This window comes from Anthonomus grandis, chromosome 18 (assembly GCF_022605725.1).
Source record: "Anthonomus grandis grandis chromosome 18, icAntGran1.3, whole genome shotgun sequence".
Classification (NCBI taxonomy): domain Eukaryota; kingdom Metazoa; phylum Arthropoda; class Insecta; order Coleoptera; family Curculionidae; genus Anthonomus; species Anthonomus grandis.
The window spans coordinates 10,174,051-10,192,762 of record NC_065563.1 but is presented as its reverse complement, the minus strand read 5'-3'; the positions used below and the strand labels follow the sequence as shown (position 1 = coordinate 10,192,762).

The window sequence follows — 18,712 nt, the reverse complement described above, 5'->3', positions numbered from 1 at the left end:
GTTTTAACAAAAAAATGATTTTTTTTTCGATAACTTAAATACCCCTGTAGATATTTGTCTAAAGATTGGTATGCAGGGTCTGTGTATCCAGAGCCATTTACCAACATACTTTTAACATTTTTATGTTCTCCAGTGGCGTGTGTGCGAGTTTTCCGCTGAATACTTTTACAAAGAAAAATGGTACGCCAGTTATGGACCATAGAACCCCTTAGTAATGTATATATTCATTTATTCTGCATAATATGATTATCTGCTTATTTCACCAATAATATTAGTTTATAAAAAATATAACCAGTTAGATTTTAGACATTAAATAAGTTAGTCATAAGTCACGCTGAAACGTTCGAAATAAAAATGTTTAAAAAGCCTTTTTCGTGGTTCGCTATCATAATTGGCGCAGTCGTACAGAACTTTGTTGAACGATATCCGACATAAATCGCGGAATCGGTCTGTTTTAACGGCTTATCGGCATCGAACCTCATCTGCTACCGAATCTCGAAAGGCACCCCAGGAGGCAGTCACACTTCGACCTAATCTATTGAGAATCGAACGTTTAGCGAGGGTCCAACCTCGACCACCATAGACTAAGCGGCTTGGAAGCACACACATCGGCTTCTATAGGGAATATAGAATACGTTAGACTAAGAGTATGCACCTCCTCATCGCTGGATTAGTAAGTGCTCATTTTCCTTAAATTTATCCTTATATTTACATTTTTTCAATCCAACTGCCCATTGTTCCAATTTTCCATATTGCAAAACATTTAAAAACTAATTTTTCTTTACGATTGGCAATTGGTATATTTTATTCAGATTATTATAATTCTAGGTTAAATGTATATATTATTATCTTACTGAATTACTCTAGTGAAATTTTGTGTAATTTTAATATCTTATCTCCTAATGATTTTTTATGTCTGAAGTTATTGACGAACTTCTTTCTAAACTAGAACAATTAAGAGTATCTTCCGACCTAACCATTTCTAATATCCATCAAACTCTTAACCTCATTGATACCAATAACCTCCTTTACCAATGGATATTTCTGAAAATACAGAGTCTACAAGCATGACTGATATGCATCTTTTTAAAGTACCAAGCGGATAATATCCCGCACTTTGATGGAAACCCTAAGCTACTTCAAAGATTCATAACAGCTTGCGAAAATTTTATTAAAAATTTCCAGAATGCTAAAAATCGTGAAGATTCCCACAAACCTAATTTTAATTGACACTATTCTTAGTAAATTAAGGGGTAGAGCAGCTGAGCTGATTGGCTCAAGATCAGAACTTAATATTTGGACTTTAATTAAAGACACTCTTAATTTAACTTTCGCGGATCAAAGAGGTATTGACTGTCTGATCCAAGACCTCATTTCTATAAGACCATTTAAAAATGAACAGCCATTACGGTTTGGAATAAGAATCCAAGATGCTAGAAGTCTTTTTTTTGCCAAGTTAGGCACATTAAAAGAAAAATAAAAATTGCTCATTATGATGATTTCGCGTTAAAGACATTTTTAGCCGTTTTAAAATATCACATGCAGCTAATTGTTAGACTTAAAAATGCAATTAATTTAGAACAAGCGCTAGCTTTTACAGCGGAAGAAGAAAATTTTATTAATTTTAGCCGAAATCAACATTTAAACTCGATACCTTACCCATCCATTTCAACCATTTAGAACTAAGCCCTTAGATCCAAATGAAGCTAAACTGATGCAGAAATAAATTGTCGAGATGCAACATAAAAAACTCGATCGTGCCATAAACCAACCCGTTTACTACCAGAGAACCAGTATTTGGACCGTACTGCTGCATGTCCTCCTAGTAGCTATATTTAGCTATTCCCTCATCCAGAAGATAAACATATCCTGACTACAGAACCAGAGAAGACATCAATAAGAAGCTATGACGAAGTCTTGCTCAGAAATCGTCATATGACCTCGCTAGTCCTGTTCCACCCGTAAGCTCGTTTCCTAGGAAGGAGGAGTTATGGCCCATAGAACCCCTTACTAATGTATATATTCCTTTATTCTGCATAATATGAGTATATGCTTATTTCACAAATAATATTAGTTTACTTATAGGAGCAGTTACACAAAATATAACCAGTTAGATTTTAGACATTAAAGTTAGTCATACATAAGTCACGCTGGAACGTCCGAAATAAAAAATTTTAAAAAGCCTTTTTCGTGGTTCGCTATCATAATTCGCCACTGGTTTTTCTTGTTTTAAAAAATATTTTTAAATTTCCCGTTTTATTTGCAACATTTTTGAGCCCTTGGACTTTGTCCGTTAGATGCACGGTTTTCGCACAAAAAATTAAAAAACATTTTTCTATCTACTTTGACCGGTCGCTAAAATTTATTTTTTCTAGGATCGTTATAAAAAGTAACTCCTCAAATTGAAGAACAGGTACTCAATGAATTCGAGGAAGATCCCACCACAAGCACTAGGAAAATTGCTCAGACGGTACACATTAGTAACTTTACAGTTTGGAATATTCTTAAAAGAAACCTTTTATACCCGTATCATATTCAGTGGGTGCAGGCACTTTTGCCAGGCGATTTTCGGAAAAGAACGGCTTTGTTTCGTTGGATGAAAGAACGCATTAGGCAAGATGCACCGTTGATAAGAAAAATACTTTTCACCGATGAGGCTAATATCTCCAGGGACGTAATTATGAACTTGCACTATAACCACATATGGCATTATGAGAACCCACATGCTGTGGCAGAAAACTGTCTGTATGGGTCGGCATTATTGAAAACTTTCTCATCGGTCCATTTTTTTTACCAGCAAGGTTGACTGGACAAGTGTATCAAGAATTTCTTGAAAATGAATTACCAGCGATGCTAGAAGATGTCCCCATTCAGCTGAGACAGCAAATGTTTTTTTTTTACATGACTGTGCTCCAGCCCATTTTAGTTTAGTGGCTCGGCAGTATTTGGATATTACGTATCCAAATGGTTGGATAGCTCGGGGAAGTATTCACCCTTGGCCCCCACGGTCTCCCGACTTAAATCCGTTGGATTTTTTTTGTGGGGCTCAATCATTGGTTTATAGAAAACCAATTGATAATGTGGAGGAATTGCGTAATCGCATTATAATGTCTTGTGACATAATTCGGCAGACATCAGGAATTTTTGAACGTGTCCGCCAATCAATGCGACGTCTATTAGATGCTTGTATTGATGTTGGAGGAGCACACTTTGAACAACTTTTGTAAAAATAATAATATTACTTAAATAAATAATAAAAAATTGAATATTTTTTTATCACTTAAAAACTTGTATTTTAAATTAAAGATTATAGAAGCAAAAGTTTTAAATCCTCAATTACAATTTTATTAAATTGTGCTGGCTTTTGTACTAAATTAATTAATAAAAATTTTATTATTTATTATTAAAATTGCAATAAACTAAAAAAAATGAATAATTACTAGAATAAAGAAAGTCTAATCAAATCTGAGCAACATGTCCATGGTTTTTAATTTTTTGTACGAAAACCGTGCATCTAACGGACAAAGTCCAAGGGATCAAAAATGTTGCAAATAAAACGGGGAATTTAAAAATATTTTTAATATGAGAAGAGCGAGTGACGTACCATTTTTCTTTATAAAAGTATTCAGCCGAAAACCCGCACACATGCCACTGGAGAACATAAAAATGTTAAAAGTATGTTGGTAAATGGCTCTGGATACACAGACCCTGCATACCAATCTTTGGACAAAAATAATAGTTATCGAAAAAAAAACATTTTTTTGTTAAAACTTTACCACCCTGTAGCTCAAAATCTAAAAGGTTTAGGACCTATGTTTATAGGAACTTTTTTGCGAATTTTTGTCCAAAGAACACGTTCCTGAATTTTGTCGCAATATATAAAAATCACCCTGTACAAATTCGAAGCCTAGTAGTGGCTTTTAATGCAAATAAATTTAAACCAAGTGAATTTTCGAGGTTTCTCTCTCATTTTCGGCATAACTTAAACGGATATGACGGACGTTTTTATTACGTAAACGTCCATCCCGCGTTTCGCTGTACGTAACTCAATTTCACGCCCAAAAATACAAAAAAAAAACAACAGTCGACAACAAACAATTTTTATTCGGCATTTTTCATGTTAAACCGGCGAAAATTAAAAACCGAAACAGCCGATATGGGCGAATTTTTATTCGTACGATATAAAGTGATATTTTACCGGCATTTAAGCGGGACCTTTGTGTATATTTTCGGGCATAATACGTTCGTTTTGATCGTTTAAATTGCTATTTACCTGTATCGTTAAATGGTTGATTTAAATTGCTATTACCTAATACTGTTAAATGGCCGTGGTGTAAGAGGCGCATTTTTTTTAAGGACTAGTGTACAAAATTCCCAAAAAAAACCAAGAGGTCATAAAACAGTCCCGGATTCGTTATTCAAGGTGAGACGTTGTCGTCGCGGCGCGAATCTTTCAAGCGTTTAATTTTGCGAAAATCCCCATTAAATTTTACGGTTTATGGCGGCGTACTCCCAAAAAGGGTTTTATTTCGGTTATTAAATATTCTAATGTCTATTGTAAGTGCGGCTTTATGAGTGCCTTAGCAGCGGTTTTCTCCGAATATTGTTTTATAGGTGAAAGTTATATTTGCTCAATTTTATCTCTCATATTTTGGATGTAAAATGATTTTTTTGGCAAGATTTATAAGTGCATAACTCACCTCTTTATGTTGTGCATTTCTTCGTATGGTGGTCTTTTTCCTTTATAACCTCAAGTGTCTAGAAGAAATTATTGTTTTTTTTTATAAGTAGTTTATTAATTTATTCCCGCACTTCTTCTTCTTATTTTTTCTTTTTTAAGTGCCTAAAAGAAATTAGTGATTTTTTTACAGACAGGTGAGTGAGGGCATACAGTTCTTATTTTTTTAAAAGGTAGTAATAAAAGGGCTGTAGTATCTGTAAATTCTTAAAATATTGAGTTTTAAGGACACGTGACTATCAAAACTTTTTTCCTATTGTCTCTAATTTTTGTAATGCTGACTTGATAAATTGACTAAACTAACTTGATAAATATTGTAAACACTAAAAAACCAGCTGGTTCTGCGTCATTTCGAAATAACACAAGTGGTACACCGCACGACATCCCGAGGGTTAAACGGGAATTTCCGGAACGACGTTCTGCCGAGTATATAAGGAGCCGCATTACCCATAGTAGTCACTTTAAACGTAAAGTTCGGAATATTCGGCGCATGATTTAAATATAAATAGAGTCTCCTCTAAGCCTTCCTTTCTTTCTTTCTTTCTTTCCATTTGTTGCCTTGCAGGCAACCTCCATATTTGACGACGTAAAGAAAAAAACTACATTTCCACCCTCTCTTAATAACAAGTTCTTAAACCCATTTCCCTCCTAATAACCTCCTTTCATACTTTTTTCCTCCCATATAAGACATGCGTTCTCCTCCACTAACTAATAACGTACCATTTCTTGCGCCACCTTTTTAATATGATTACAGTTGTTAAGTTGACGAGAGCGAAAGGGATTACGTAAAGCCCATCATAACGAGTCTAAGGCTCTTAAACGGAGCCCTCCGTTAAATTATTGTCTCTCTCTCTATTGTCCTTTGACTCCGTGAACTTTATGCTTTCGTAGTTTGACGGCTGCTTTATACCATCTGGATTAGTTGAATTCTGATTTTTTATCCCATTAATTGTTAAACCACACACGTTTCTTATTACAGGTCGTTTTCACCCTCGTTCCCATAGAAAAAAAAAGAAAGCACTTTCGGCCCGGGCATATATATATGCAAAGGCCATTTTCTCACCCTCTCTGTATGAATTTTTTATTTTTTTTTTCACGCGCACGTTTTTTAAGGTTTTTTCCTTCGGTGTACTTAAGGAGGTTTTCCGGGGAGATATGATCTAAATGGGAGGTTTTATGGAGGATTTCGCCCGTTTTATGCACATATTCGCGAGCGGGGGGTGTTTTTTCAAAGAAATTATGGTCAATTTAGTTTTTTTTATCATTGGGAGGGAAGTCAAGGAACTGGCGGATTTCGCCGGTTCAATGCATAATTTAAATGGACGCGCTGTATCTTTTTGAGGGATTATTATCAGGCACTGCAACGAGTAAAGCAATTGATACCTAAGTAAGTAAGGGACGCTATATAAAAATTTTAATATGTAGTAACTAGCCGATTTTACCAATTTTAACTTAATTTTTACCCTTGATTTGTGTCATGTAGTGTTGTTCCTTTTTTGTTCTTTTTATTAGTGAATACACAAGAGAAACTGATGATGACGCCTAGTATGAGCGAAATACCTGTAATCCTCTGACTTTAATTAAATAAATTTGAGACCTGTGACTTAAACATCGGGTGTAAAACACCGGACTTTTTTGCCTGTAAAACTTTCTAAATATCTTTTCTGGGTGTCTAAAAAATTATAAAAATATCTTGACTGCCTGGAATAAGTAACAAAAAATTATTTTTAAATTAATTACTCGACTCTTATTACTCGGACAATTTGTTTCATTCTCCTAGACAGCTTAGTTTTATTTTGGGTAATCAAAGACATTAACTTCCTGGATGGAACCTGGATCATAAGATCAACTGCCTTATTTCACAGGATAAGCTATTCTTTCGTGAATAGCTTTCGTTCACACAAAAGTCTTTTATTAATTTGAAATGTGTGGAATTTGAAGGCATTTAGAAAAAGTTGAAAAGCTTAAGGGACTGAAAGTATTGCGAGTTCATGTGATTTTATAAGTCAGGATTTATGAAATAATAATGTTCTCGTAATTAAAGAAGTACTTTGATCAGTTGGGACCAGTAGAAATTTTCCTTAATTTTGATCAGTAGAAAGTTTTTTAAATAAAATTCAAGTCGAAATAACCATTGAAGATTGTTGAGCAGTCGCTCCGACAACGCTACTCACCGCGTTATATTTCTTACAAGCTTTGAGTCTACGGTTTTTGGGGTATCATGCTTCACCGAACCATGATGTGAAAGGAGCTTCGCAACACATATGCACAATATTTCAACACTTTGCAAACATTCAAAAATTTTATCCTAAATAAACCTCAAATACCAAGTTTTACTGAAATCAGACCCACAGGAATAAAGTTTTAATAGTCACATGACCTTAAAACTCAATATTTTAAAAATTTGTTAATTATCAATAATTATTTCCTAAATGAACCCCGAATACCAAACTTCAATCAAATCGGACCAATAGAAAAAAAAGTTTGTGACCTTAAAACTCAATGTTTTAAAAATTTGTTAAAAATCAATAATTATTACCTAAATAAATTCCAAATACCAAACTTCAATCCAATCGGACCCATAGGAAAAACGTTTTGATAGTCATGTGAAATAATAACCATTAAATCCCGATTAGATTTTTTTTTGTCATTAGGACCCACTGTGTTATTTTTGTATAGCAAAATGCCTTGTATAGACCACTGTGTCGCATAAATATTATAATAATACACGGAAAATGCTAAAACGTCAAAACGTTGCCGAATTATCACGGCTAAAAGACCTCGATTTGGTCAAAGATATGCACATATTCGGATTCTCCAGAGTCTCTTGAATAAATCCATACCAATTTCAGGAAGTTCTGAGCTATTTTAGGCATTTTATCAATGAAATTAGGAAGCAAGTCCGAGCCGACTCATCCACGTTGACGCCATGTTGTCAAAACCACCGTAAAAGTCGCCATTAAAATCGCGCGGAGACGTCAAAATCGACCGTTTTCAGACGATTATTTCGGGTATAAAAAAAGGTTTTTACCTTATGATTTTTACATGGAAAAATAGTATAGAGCCTTAGGAGCAGTTTAGCATCAATTCTGGACCGATTCCAATCGGTTTTAGTAGTTAAATTTCGATTATAAAAAGGGTCTTTTTTCGGCGAAAATCGCCGTTTTCGTTGCCATGGACACGCGCACTTGTTGGGTGCTAGACCACATTACTTATTATACCCTGATCGTCGGGCCCGTAGGGGTACCAATATTCAGCTGACCGACTTTTCGAGACTTTTCATGGAAAATTGGTTTTTCTTGGAAAATGGTGATATTTGAAACAAAACGGTATCTAGTGGATTATAGCCAGATAAATTCCGCGTGTTTGAGGGCAAAAATGGTCTTTGTATGTGGCATAGCTATTGCGGTATCAGGCGTCAAAGTCAAAAAATAGTGTAGAGCAAAAACTGCCTACGTAGATGATTGTAGAGTGTGTCAAAAAATTGGTTTTAAAAGGTTCTTTAAATGCTCCAATTGAATGAAACCTCTTATTTGAAAAAAAAAGGGTATTTTCAAATGAACACTGCTCACCCTGTATAAATGATAGCGTTAAATTTAAAACACCGTTTTATTCAGAAAGGATGCGAGTTTAATTGAAATTTTTTTAAATTTTGCACCATAAAAATTTTACACAAAAATTTTTTTAAAAAAAATCAATTTTTTAACGTTTTTTTAATAATTTTCCCAAAAAAAAAACATTAAAAAAAAAAAAGTCCTTATTAAAAATTATAGTTCTCGATGAGGCGCACCTATCTTCTGTCATTATTTCCGGAAAAACACCGTTAAACCGTCAGAGGGGCTGAAATATCACACATGTCTGAAACTTTGAGCGTTAAAAAAAAATACTTCCTGTATACTGAGAATAACCAAAAACTACACAGATAAGATCCTCATTAATTCTAATCGATCTGTTAAATTTCATAAAATTCAAGAATCCGTGGCGACCTGTATCGAATTACGTTGACAAAAATCGATGAAAAAATTTTTTTTTTTTTATTTAAAGGCGTCCTAGTCCTAAACAAAAGAACAAATAAATATTTTTAAAAAACGAAATGAAAGCCTCATATTTCTAGATTATAAAAAGGTAAAGATAATTTGTCTACCCCAAATACAACCAAAGTTATAAGCACTTTTGTTCGACGCGTCCGAATTTTGTGCGAAAACTCCACTGCGGGACAGCCCCTCTATAAGAGCTAGGCTCTTATAAAAATAATAACTACCTGGAAAAAATATATTTTTTTAGCTTTTATAAGTATCTTACTATAAGACTATAAAAAAACTATAGGAATATTCTCCATATAACAGGATTCGAGCAGAACTAAGGAAATTAGAACACTCTGAATATTCGGAAAAGGTCATTTTTGGACCCCGTTTTTGAGTCCAAAAATGCAATATCTCGGCTAATATGAGAGCTACGACCTTGCAGAGGGTCTTGTTGATTTCAGAAGGATGAAGCTAAGACATAAATGTGGAAATTTTCCCGATAGAGCCCATAGAATCTAAGATATCCACCTCCAAAGTTTGGGATTTTTCATTTTTCGGGTATACATCAAATTTTTCAGCAAAAATTGAATTTTTTCGAAGTTAAACTAACTATATCAGCGGCTTATTTGTTTCACCTACATCACGAAAACACGGGGTTATAATAGGATTCGAGCAGAACTAAGGGAATGAAAGCACTTTGAAAATTCGGAAAAAGTCAATTTTGGACCTCGTTTTTGAGCCCAAAAATGGGCACCAAAAACGCGATATCTCGGCTATTATAAGAGCTACGAACTTGCTGAAGGTCTCGTTGCATTCAGAAGGACGAAACTAAGACAGAACCTTTGGAATTTTCCTGATGAAGCTTATAGAGGCTGAGATATCCACCTCCAAAGTTTGGGATTTTTCATTTTTCGGGTATACCTCCCCGTATCAAATTTTTCAGCAAAAATTGAGTTTTTTTGAAGTTAAACTAACTTTACTACCAGCTTCATTGTATCACCTACATCACGGAAACACCGGGTTATAATAGGATTTGAGCAAAACTAACGGAATGAAAGCACTTTGAAAATTCGAAAAAAGTCATTTTTGGACCTCGTTTTTGAGCCCAAAAATGGGCACAAAAAACGCGATATCTCGGCTATTATAAGAGCTACGAACTTGAGGAAGGTCTCGTTGCATTCAAAAGGACGAAACTAAGACAGAACCTTTGGAGTTTTCCTGATGGAGCTTATAGAGGCTGAGATATCCACCTCCAAAGTTTGGGATTTTTCATTTTTCGGGTATACCCCCCCCGTATCAAATTTTTTAGCAAAAATTGATTTTTTTTTTAATTAAACTAACTATACCACCAGCTTCCTTGTATCACCTACATTATGAAAACACCGGGTTTTAATAGGATTCGAGCAAAACCAAGGGAATGACAACACTTTGAAAATTTGGAAAAAAGTCATTTTTGCACCTCGTTCTTGAGCTCGAAAATGGGCACCAAAAATGCGATATCTCAGCTATTATAAGAGCTACGAACTTGCGGAAGGTCTCGTTGCATTCAGAAGGACGAAACTAAGACACAACTTTGGGAATTTTCCTGATGAATTTCTGTCCAATAATAAACCTTGCAGTTCATTTCCACGTATTGAGTTTTCACCAGAACTCAAAAACAATGCTCAAATGTCGGACTTGGTTAGCGATAATGATGATGATTCCGTAAAGGATCCTAACTATAAATCTGATGATAGCAGTGATTCTAGTTCGTCAAGTTCGTCCTCTTCTGGATCAAGCAGTAGTTCCTGTTCGGGTTGTAGTAATATTTCAAGTTGCAGTGTTTCTTTATCGAGTTCAAACGTTGTTGGCCAGGCATTAGGCACTGAATTCGTTAATAGTCAAGAGGCAGGTAATCAAGAACCAGAAAATCAAGCAAAAAATACTCAAGTGTCAGAAATTCAACTTTTAGACTCTCATACAGCAAACACTTTAGTAGCAAATATTCAAAGTGCAAACGCTCAAGATACAGCTCCTCAAGCAGCAGGTACTAAGGAAGTAAATACTCAAATTCTCAAGCCTAAAAAAAGAGGAAAGAAGCGAGTAGCACTGACAGAAGAATGGTTAAGTAATAAAGCGAAGAAATTACGGAACTCAGGTCAAGCATACACCTCAAGATCTAAATCTCAAACAAATGTAAAAGCCAGAAGTATTAGACCTTCTTGTGGTGATAAATGCCGGCTGAAATGCTCTAATAAAATAGATAAAAATATAAGACAAGATATTTTCGAAAAATATTGGGCTCTGGGAGATATTAATAGGCAAAGAAGTTTTATTCACAATTGCATGACAGCAAACCAGCGCTCAAAAACCTAGAGAACATAATAATGCATTTTATTTTTATATCAATGATGATGCAGTCCGCGTATGCACATTTTTCTTTATGGCTACGCTGGATATTTTTAACCGAATTACAAGAACAGTCGTCGACAAAGTGGAAAAAGGGTTCCTAGAACTAGATTTAAGAGGTAAACACAAAAGCCATAGAAAAGTGGATGCATCGATTAAGGAAGGAGTTCGTGAGCATATTCGCTCCATTCCTTCGCAAGCAAACTACTAGGGAATACATTGATAGTGGAAAAAATTTAACCGATGTATTTAATGACTACAAACAAAAATGTCAAGACAATAATCTACCTCACGCAAATTTAGTGATGTTCTCAAACATTTTTAACACTGAATTTAATATAAGTTTTTTCATTTCCAGAAAAGATCGTTGCGAATTGTGCAATGCTTATGAAATTGCCACAGGGGATGCCAAGGAAAAGTTGGAAAGCAAATATTTATGGCATTTAGAAGAAAAAGATTTATCAAGAAGTGAAAAAAACAAAGAAAAGGAAAAAGCTAGTCCCAATTACGTGGTGTCAGTTTATGATCTGCAAGCAGTTCTTCCTGTTCCTCAAGGAACTGTGTCCGTTTTCTATTACAAATCAAAATTGAACTGTTATAACTTTACGGTATCTGAATTAAAAACAGGTTTAATGGAATGCTACTTTTGGCATGAAGAGCACGGAAATAGGGGAGCTGATGAGATTGGTTCATGTGTGCTTGATTTTAAAAATTGGACACTTCTAAAAGTGAAGATGAGCTTGACTTCGTTTTCTTTTCGGATAGTTGTTGTGGGCAGCAGAAGAATAGATTTTTAGTTGCGATGTATATTTATGCTCTGTCCAAATACCCCAAAATACACTCAATAACTGAAAAATATCTAACAAGCGGGCATAGTCAGAGTGAAGGAGATTCTGTTCATTCAACTATTGAAAAGGCTGTAAAGAAAAGTTTAAGATCTGGTTCTATCTACGTGCCTAGTCAGTATGCACAAATTATTCGTACAGCAAAAAAAAGGAAAGAACCCTATCATGTAAATGAACTCGGTCATCCGGATTTTTATTCACTTAAAACACTGTGTGACGAGATAGGCTTTAAATCCTTAAAGATTACCGAAGTAAAGGTTTTTAAGTTAAATAAAGATAATTCGACCACTCTTTACTATAAAACATCCTATAAAGATGAAGACTTTAAGCAAGTAGATTTATGCGGAAGAAAAAAAAATTAATATACCAAATACTCTACAACATGCCTACAAAAGTGAACTTAGCATTAAAGAGAACAAGAAAAAAGATCTATTAACATTCAGAGTTGTTATTCAGTATTTTATAACTCTTTGTAATAAAAAAATAATTTTTTTTAAAGTTCTTTATTATAGTTTTTTTTATATTTCACTAGTTTTATTTGAAAGTCAAAATATTATTTTGTTCTAAAAAAATGTCACAATATTGGGGTATATTTTTTGAAACTAAAAATTACAAAAAACTATTTCTTTTAACAAATCACTGCATCAGGAACATAAAACTAATTTTATTTTTCTTTACACTAAAATAACATTTAACTTGTATTTTGTCATAGTAACTGATAAATAAAGGTTTCAAATGAATTTAATTCTTCAATTTTCTCAAAACAATGTTTTTTGAGTTGTGACACTTTTTTAGCGGGGTGCGATATGTAAATTCCTTAAATTTCCCGGGGAGGTGTAATACGGAAGTATCACCCAGTATAACAAATACTGTGTAAATAGGAATCTACTATATAGTAATAATACATTAACCAATTCTAGTCTAGTGAGCATTATCATAAACCAGGTCAACGGGAAGTTCAACGACCTTGGATGTAGCTTTTTGAAATATCATTATAGATCCTACTTAACCCTAAGAAGGTTGTTTCATTTTAACCCTATCATCCCATGAGAACTAAATCATAATTTACTACTTTTTCAATTCTTCCTGGATTTTGACATATTTTTTTTCAAAAATTGAAATTTTTGGAGTCTTTTATCGAGAGTTTTAGGACTTAATTTTTTTTAATCCTTCCAGAATCTTAGAGCAACTCTTTTATATATGACGTAATTTTCTGTTGTTTCCAGGTATTGGATGTTTTTAGTCTAGGACTTTTTTTAATTAGTTTATGCCTTTGACGCTTTTTTTCCAGAAAATAAAAATAATGCATTCTGGTTGCCACGTTTTTGACGTAATTTTTACGTTTTCCATAAATTAGGAAAAAAATCGATTCTTTTAGACTCTTGAAATGATATTTTTTATATGTGACGTAATTTTTTTTAACTATTTTTTCCTTTTCCAGGCTTCTTACGCAACTTTCAGAAAATAAAAAAAATAATTTAGTTCTTCCAGGCTTTTGGGTGCAATCTTGAATGTCTGACAACTTTATTAGGTAGTTACGAATCGTTTGTCCAAATTATTTTCTGAGAGCTTGATACAAGGACACATACATGATATAAATGAAATTAAAAAAAAACACCAAAAGATGAATAATTTTTAGATGAAGCAAAATTCAATGCGAATTAAAATAATGCACAACTAACTAAAAATCTAAATTAACAAAAATAAATTATTTCCTTGGATACTAACACATCACTATCCCAATTAAGTTTTTAACGTTCAATTAACACGTACACTCCATAAAAAACGCACTAACCCCCGTTAACTGCCTCTAAACGCGACTTTATATTTTACGACTAAGCCGAAGTATATCTATAGTCTTAATTGACCCTCGCTGACATTAACTTATCCAGGTTCAATTTTGATCTCTCCAGAATGATATTTCTCCCTGGGATCCACCTTTATGACAATAATCCAGGCACTTAATCTGGATCGGGGGGGCATTATACGTTGAGCCCTATACCGATGGATAATGGGGGCAAAGGACTCCCCATATGAATGCAAACGACCCCTGTTGAAAGAAAAAAAAGGGAGAAAGTTGATGGGTTTTTGGCACCCTCTTAGAAAACATGTGACAGTGATACGGAAATGGTTTTTACCTGAAAATTTCAAAATTTAAATGGGTTGAGTCCATTGCCCTTTGTTGCTCGTCGGTCCTATGGATTACACTGTAAGTATATGCGGAGCACGAGTCGAAAAATTTTCTTTTTATTTCCATCGATTTTTCCCGGATTCCCGGAATTTCTCTTGTGAATGAATAATGGGCACGTTCATCCGGCTTTCTCGGAATATGATCTTAATGTCTTGTCTAGTCATGAAATGTTCGTTTAAGGGGGTGCAATTTGGCTGAAATATGAAAATATGTTAGAAAGGGTGGCGTGTCTTTTTTTCCACTTTTTGACTGGAATCGTCTGACTTTTAGGAAGTATATAAACGATCGCAGTAAAATTGTATTTATAGGGAGCGTAAATATGTGGAAAAAATCATATTTAAGGGCTATTTAAGAAGTGAGGAAAAAGTTCAAAATTCAGTAGCAGGTTTTTGTCAACTAACTCAGTTTCTGTTAATGCTATCAAAAAAACCTAAGAGAGTAAACTTGTCCACTAGATTCTGATACACAAAAATGTTCTTGAGTATTTTTCACGTTAACCTAACAGTTTTTAAGAAATCTTGGTATTTAGGTGTTTTCACTTGGCTAGTAGGTCTGACCAGTGGGTTTTTGTTAAATATTTCAGTTTCTGTTAACGCTATCAAAAAACCCTTAGAGAGTAAACTTGTAGACTAGATCCTGATGCACAAAAATGTTCCTGAGTATTTTTCACGTTAACCTAATAGTTTTTGAGAAATCTTGGTTTTTAAGTGTGGTCACTTGGGTAGTAGGTCTGACCAGTGGGTTTTTGTCAGATATCTCAGTTTCTGTTAACGCTATCAAAAAATCCTTAGAAAGTAAACTTGTAGACTAGATCCTGATGCACAAAAATGTTCCTGAGTATTTTTCACATTAACCTAACAGTTTTTAAGAAATCTTGGTATTTAGGTGTGGTCACTTGGGTAGTAGGTCTGACCAGTGGGTTTTTGTCAAATATCTCAGTTTCTGTTAACGTTATCAAAAAATCCTTAGAAAGTAAATTAATAGACTGGATCCTGATGCACAATAATGTTTCCAAGTATTTTTCACTTTAACCTAATAGTTTTTGAGAAATCTTGGTATTTAAGTGTGGTCACTTGGGTAGTAGGTCTGACCAGTGGGTTTTTGTCAAATATCTCAGTTGCTGTTAATGCTATCAAAAAATCCTTAGACAGTAAACTTGTAGACTAGATGCTGATGCACAAAAATGTTCCTGAGTATTTTTCACGTTAACCTAATAGTTTTTGAGAAATCTTGGTTTTTAAGTGTGGTCACTTGGGTAGTAGGTCTGACCAGTGGGTTTTTGTCAGATATCTCAGTTTCTGTTAACGCTATCAAAAAATCCTTAGAAAGTAAACTTGTAGACTAGATCCTGATGCACAAAAATGTTCCTGAGTATTTTTCACATTAACCTAACAGTTTTTAAGAAATTTTGGTATTTAGGTGTGGTCACTTGGGTAGTAGGTCTGACCAGTGGGTTTTTGTCAAATATCTCAGTTTCTGTTAACGTTATCAAAAAATCCTTAGAAAGTAAATTAATAGACTGGATCCTGATGCACAATAATGTTTCCAAGTATTTTTCACTTTAACCTAATAGTTTTTGAGAAATCTTGGTATTTAAGTGTGGTCACTTGGGTAGTAGGTCTGACCAGTGGGTTTTTATCAAATATCTCAGTTGCTGTTAATGCTATCAAAAAATCCTTAGAGAGTAAACTTGTAGACTAGATGCTGATGCACAAAAATGTTCCTTAGTATTTTTCACGTTAACCTAATAGTTTTTGAGAAATCTTGGTTTTTAAGTGTGGTCACTTGGGTAGTAGGTCTGACCAGTGGGTTTTTGTCAAATATCTCAGTTTCTGTTAACGTTATCAAAAAATCCTTAGAAAGTAAATTAATAGACTGGATCCTGATGCACAATAATGTTTCCAAGTATTTTTCACTTTAACCTAATAGTTTTTGAGAAATCTTGGTTTTTAAGTGTGGTCACTTGGGTAGTAGGTCTGACCAGTGGGTTTTTGTCAAATATCTCAGTTTCTGTTAACGTTATCAAAAAATCCTTAGAAAGTAAATTAATAGACTGGATCCTGATGCACAATAATGTTTCCAAGTATTTTTCACTTTAACCTAATAGTTTTTGAGAAATCTTGGTATTTAAGTGTGGTCACTTGGGTAGTAGGTCTGACCAGTGGGTTTTTGTCAAATATCTCAGTTGCTGTTAATGCTATCAAAAAAACCTAAGAGAGTAAACTTGTCCACTAGATTCTGATACACAAAAATGTTCTTGAGTATTTTTCACGTTAACCTAACAGTTTTTAAGAAATCTTGGTATTTAGGTGTTTTCACTTGGCTAGTAGGTCTGACCAGTGGGTTTTTGTTAAATATTTCAGTTTCTGTTAACGCTATCAAAAAACCCTTAGAGAGTAAACTTGTAGACTAGATCCTGATGCACAAAAATGTTCCTGAGTATTTTTCACGTTAACCTAATAGTTTTTGAGAAATCTTGGTTTTTAAGTGTGGTCACTTGGGTAGTAGGTCTGACCAGTGGGTTTTTGTCAGATATCTCAGTTTCTGTTAACGTTATCAAAAAATCCTTAGAAAGTAAATTAATAGACTGGATCCTGATGCACAATAATGTTTCCAAGTATTTTTCACTTTAACCTAATAGTTTTTGAGAAATCTTGGTATTTAAGTGTGGTCACTTGGGTAGTAGGTCTGACCAGTGGGTTTTTGTCAAATATCTCAGTTGCTGTTAATGCTATCAAAAAATCCTTAGAGAGTAAACTTGTAGACTAGATGCTGATGCACAAAAATGTTCCTGAGTATTTTTCACGTTAACCTAATAGTTTTTGAGAAATCTTGGTATTTAGGTGTGGTCACTTGGGTAGTAGGTCTGACCAGTGGGTTTTTGTCAAATATCTCAGTTTCTGTTAACGTTATCAAAAAATCCTTAGAAAGTAAATTAATAGACTGGATCCTGATGCACAATAATGTTTCCAAGTATTTTTCACTTTAACCTAATAGTTTTTGAGAAATCTTGGTATTTAAGTGTGGTCACTTGGGTAGTAGGTCTGACCAGTGGGTTTTTGTTAAATATCTCAGTTGCTGTTAATGCTATCAAAAAATCCTTAGAGAGTAAACTTGTAGAATAGATGCTGATGCACAAAAATGTTCCTGAGTATTTTTCACGTTAACCTAATAGTTTTTGAGAAATCTTGGTTTTTAAGTGTGGTCACTTGGGTAGTAGGTCTGACCAGTGGGTTTTTGTCAAATATCTCAGTTTCTGTTAACGTTATCAAAAAATCCTTAGAAAGTAAATTAATAGACTGGATCCTGATGCACAATAATGTTTCCAAGTATTTTTCACTTTAACCTAATAGTTTTTGAGAAATCTTGGTATTTAAGTGTGGTCACTTAGGTAGTAGGTCTGACCAGTGGGTTTTTGTCAAATATCTCAGTTGCTGTTAATGCTATCAAAAAATCCTTAGATAGTAAACTTGTAGACTAGATGCTGATGCACAAAAATGTTCCTGAGTATTTTTCACGTTAACCTAATAGTTTTTGAGAAATCTTGGTTTTTAAGTGTGGTCACTTGGGTAGTAGGTCTGACCAGTGGGTTTTTGTCAGATATCTCAGTTTCTGTTAACGCTATCAAAAAATCCTTAGAGAGTAAACTTGTAGACTAGATCCTGATGCACAAAAATGTTCCTGAGTATTTTTCACGTTAATCTAATAGTTTTTGAGAAATCTTGGTATTTAAGTGTGGTCACTTGGGTAGTAGGTCTGACCAGTGGGTTTTTGTCAAATATCTCAGTTTCTGTTAGCGCTATCAAAAAACCCTTAGAGAGTAATCTTGTAGACTAGATCCTGGTGCACAAAAATGTTCTTGAGTATGTTTTACGTTAACCTAATAGTTTTTGAGAAATCTTAGTATTTAGGTGTGGTCACTTGGCTAGTAGGTCTGACCAGTGGGTTTTTGTCAAATATTTCAGTTTCTGTTCACGCTATCAAAAAACCCTTAAGAGTAAACTTGTAGAATAGATCCTGATGCACAAAAATGTTCCTGAGTATTTTTCACGTTAATCTAATGGTTTTTGAGAAATCTTGGTATTTAAGTGTGGTCACTTGAGTAGTAGGTCTGACCAGTGGGTTTTTGTCAAATATCTCAGTTTCTGTTAACGCTATCAAAAAATCCTTAGAAAGTAACCTTGTCCACTAGATCTGATGCACAAAAATGTTCCTTAGTATTTTTCACGTTAACCTAATAGTTTTTGAGAAATCTTGGTATTTAAGTGTGGTCACTTGGGTAGTAGGTCTGACCAGTGGGTTTTTGTCAAATATCTCAGTTGCTGTTAATGCTATCAAAAAATCCTTAGAGATTAAACTTGTAGACTAGATCCTGATGCACAAAAATATTCCTGGTATTTTTCACGTTAACCTAATAGTTTTTGAGAAATCTTAGTATTTAAGTGTGGTCACTTGGGTAGTAGGTCTGACCAGTGGGTTTTTGTCAAATATCTCAGTTTCTGTTAACGCTATTAAAAAACCCTTA

At 34.1% G+C, this 18,712-nt stretch overlaps 1 protein-coding gene and 1 long non-coding RNA gene across 3 annotated transcripts in view; one reads left to right on the top strand and one right to left on the bottom strand.

Annotated features, from left to right (window-relative positions):
- The window catches only part of LOC126747001 (roundabout homolog 2-like), a 456,442-nt gene that overhangs the window by 286,574 nt on the left and 151,156 nt on the right, over positions 1–18,712 (top strand). The gene's annotated exons all lie outside the window — the stretch shown is intronic.
- The window catches only part of LOC126747007 (uncharacterized), a 71,633-nt gene continuing 66,560 nt past the window's right edge, over positions 13,640–18,712 (bottom strand). Inside the window, exons 2-3 of the long non-coding RNA XR_007664068.1 lie at positions 14,135–14,381; positions 13,640–14,046 (exon numbers count right to left, since the gene is read on the bottom strand). This is a non-coding gene — a long non-coding RNA (uncharacterized LOC126747007). The remainder of the gene's footprint in view (positions 14,047–14,134; positions 14,382–18,712) is intronic.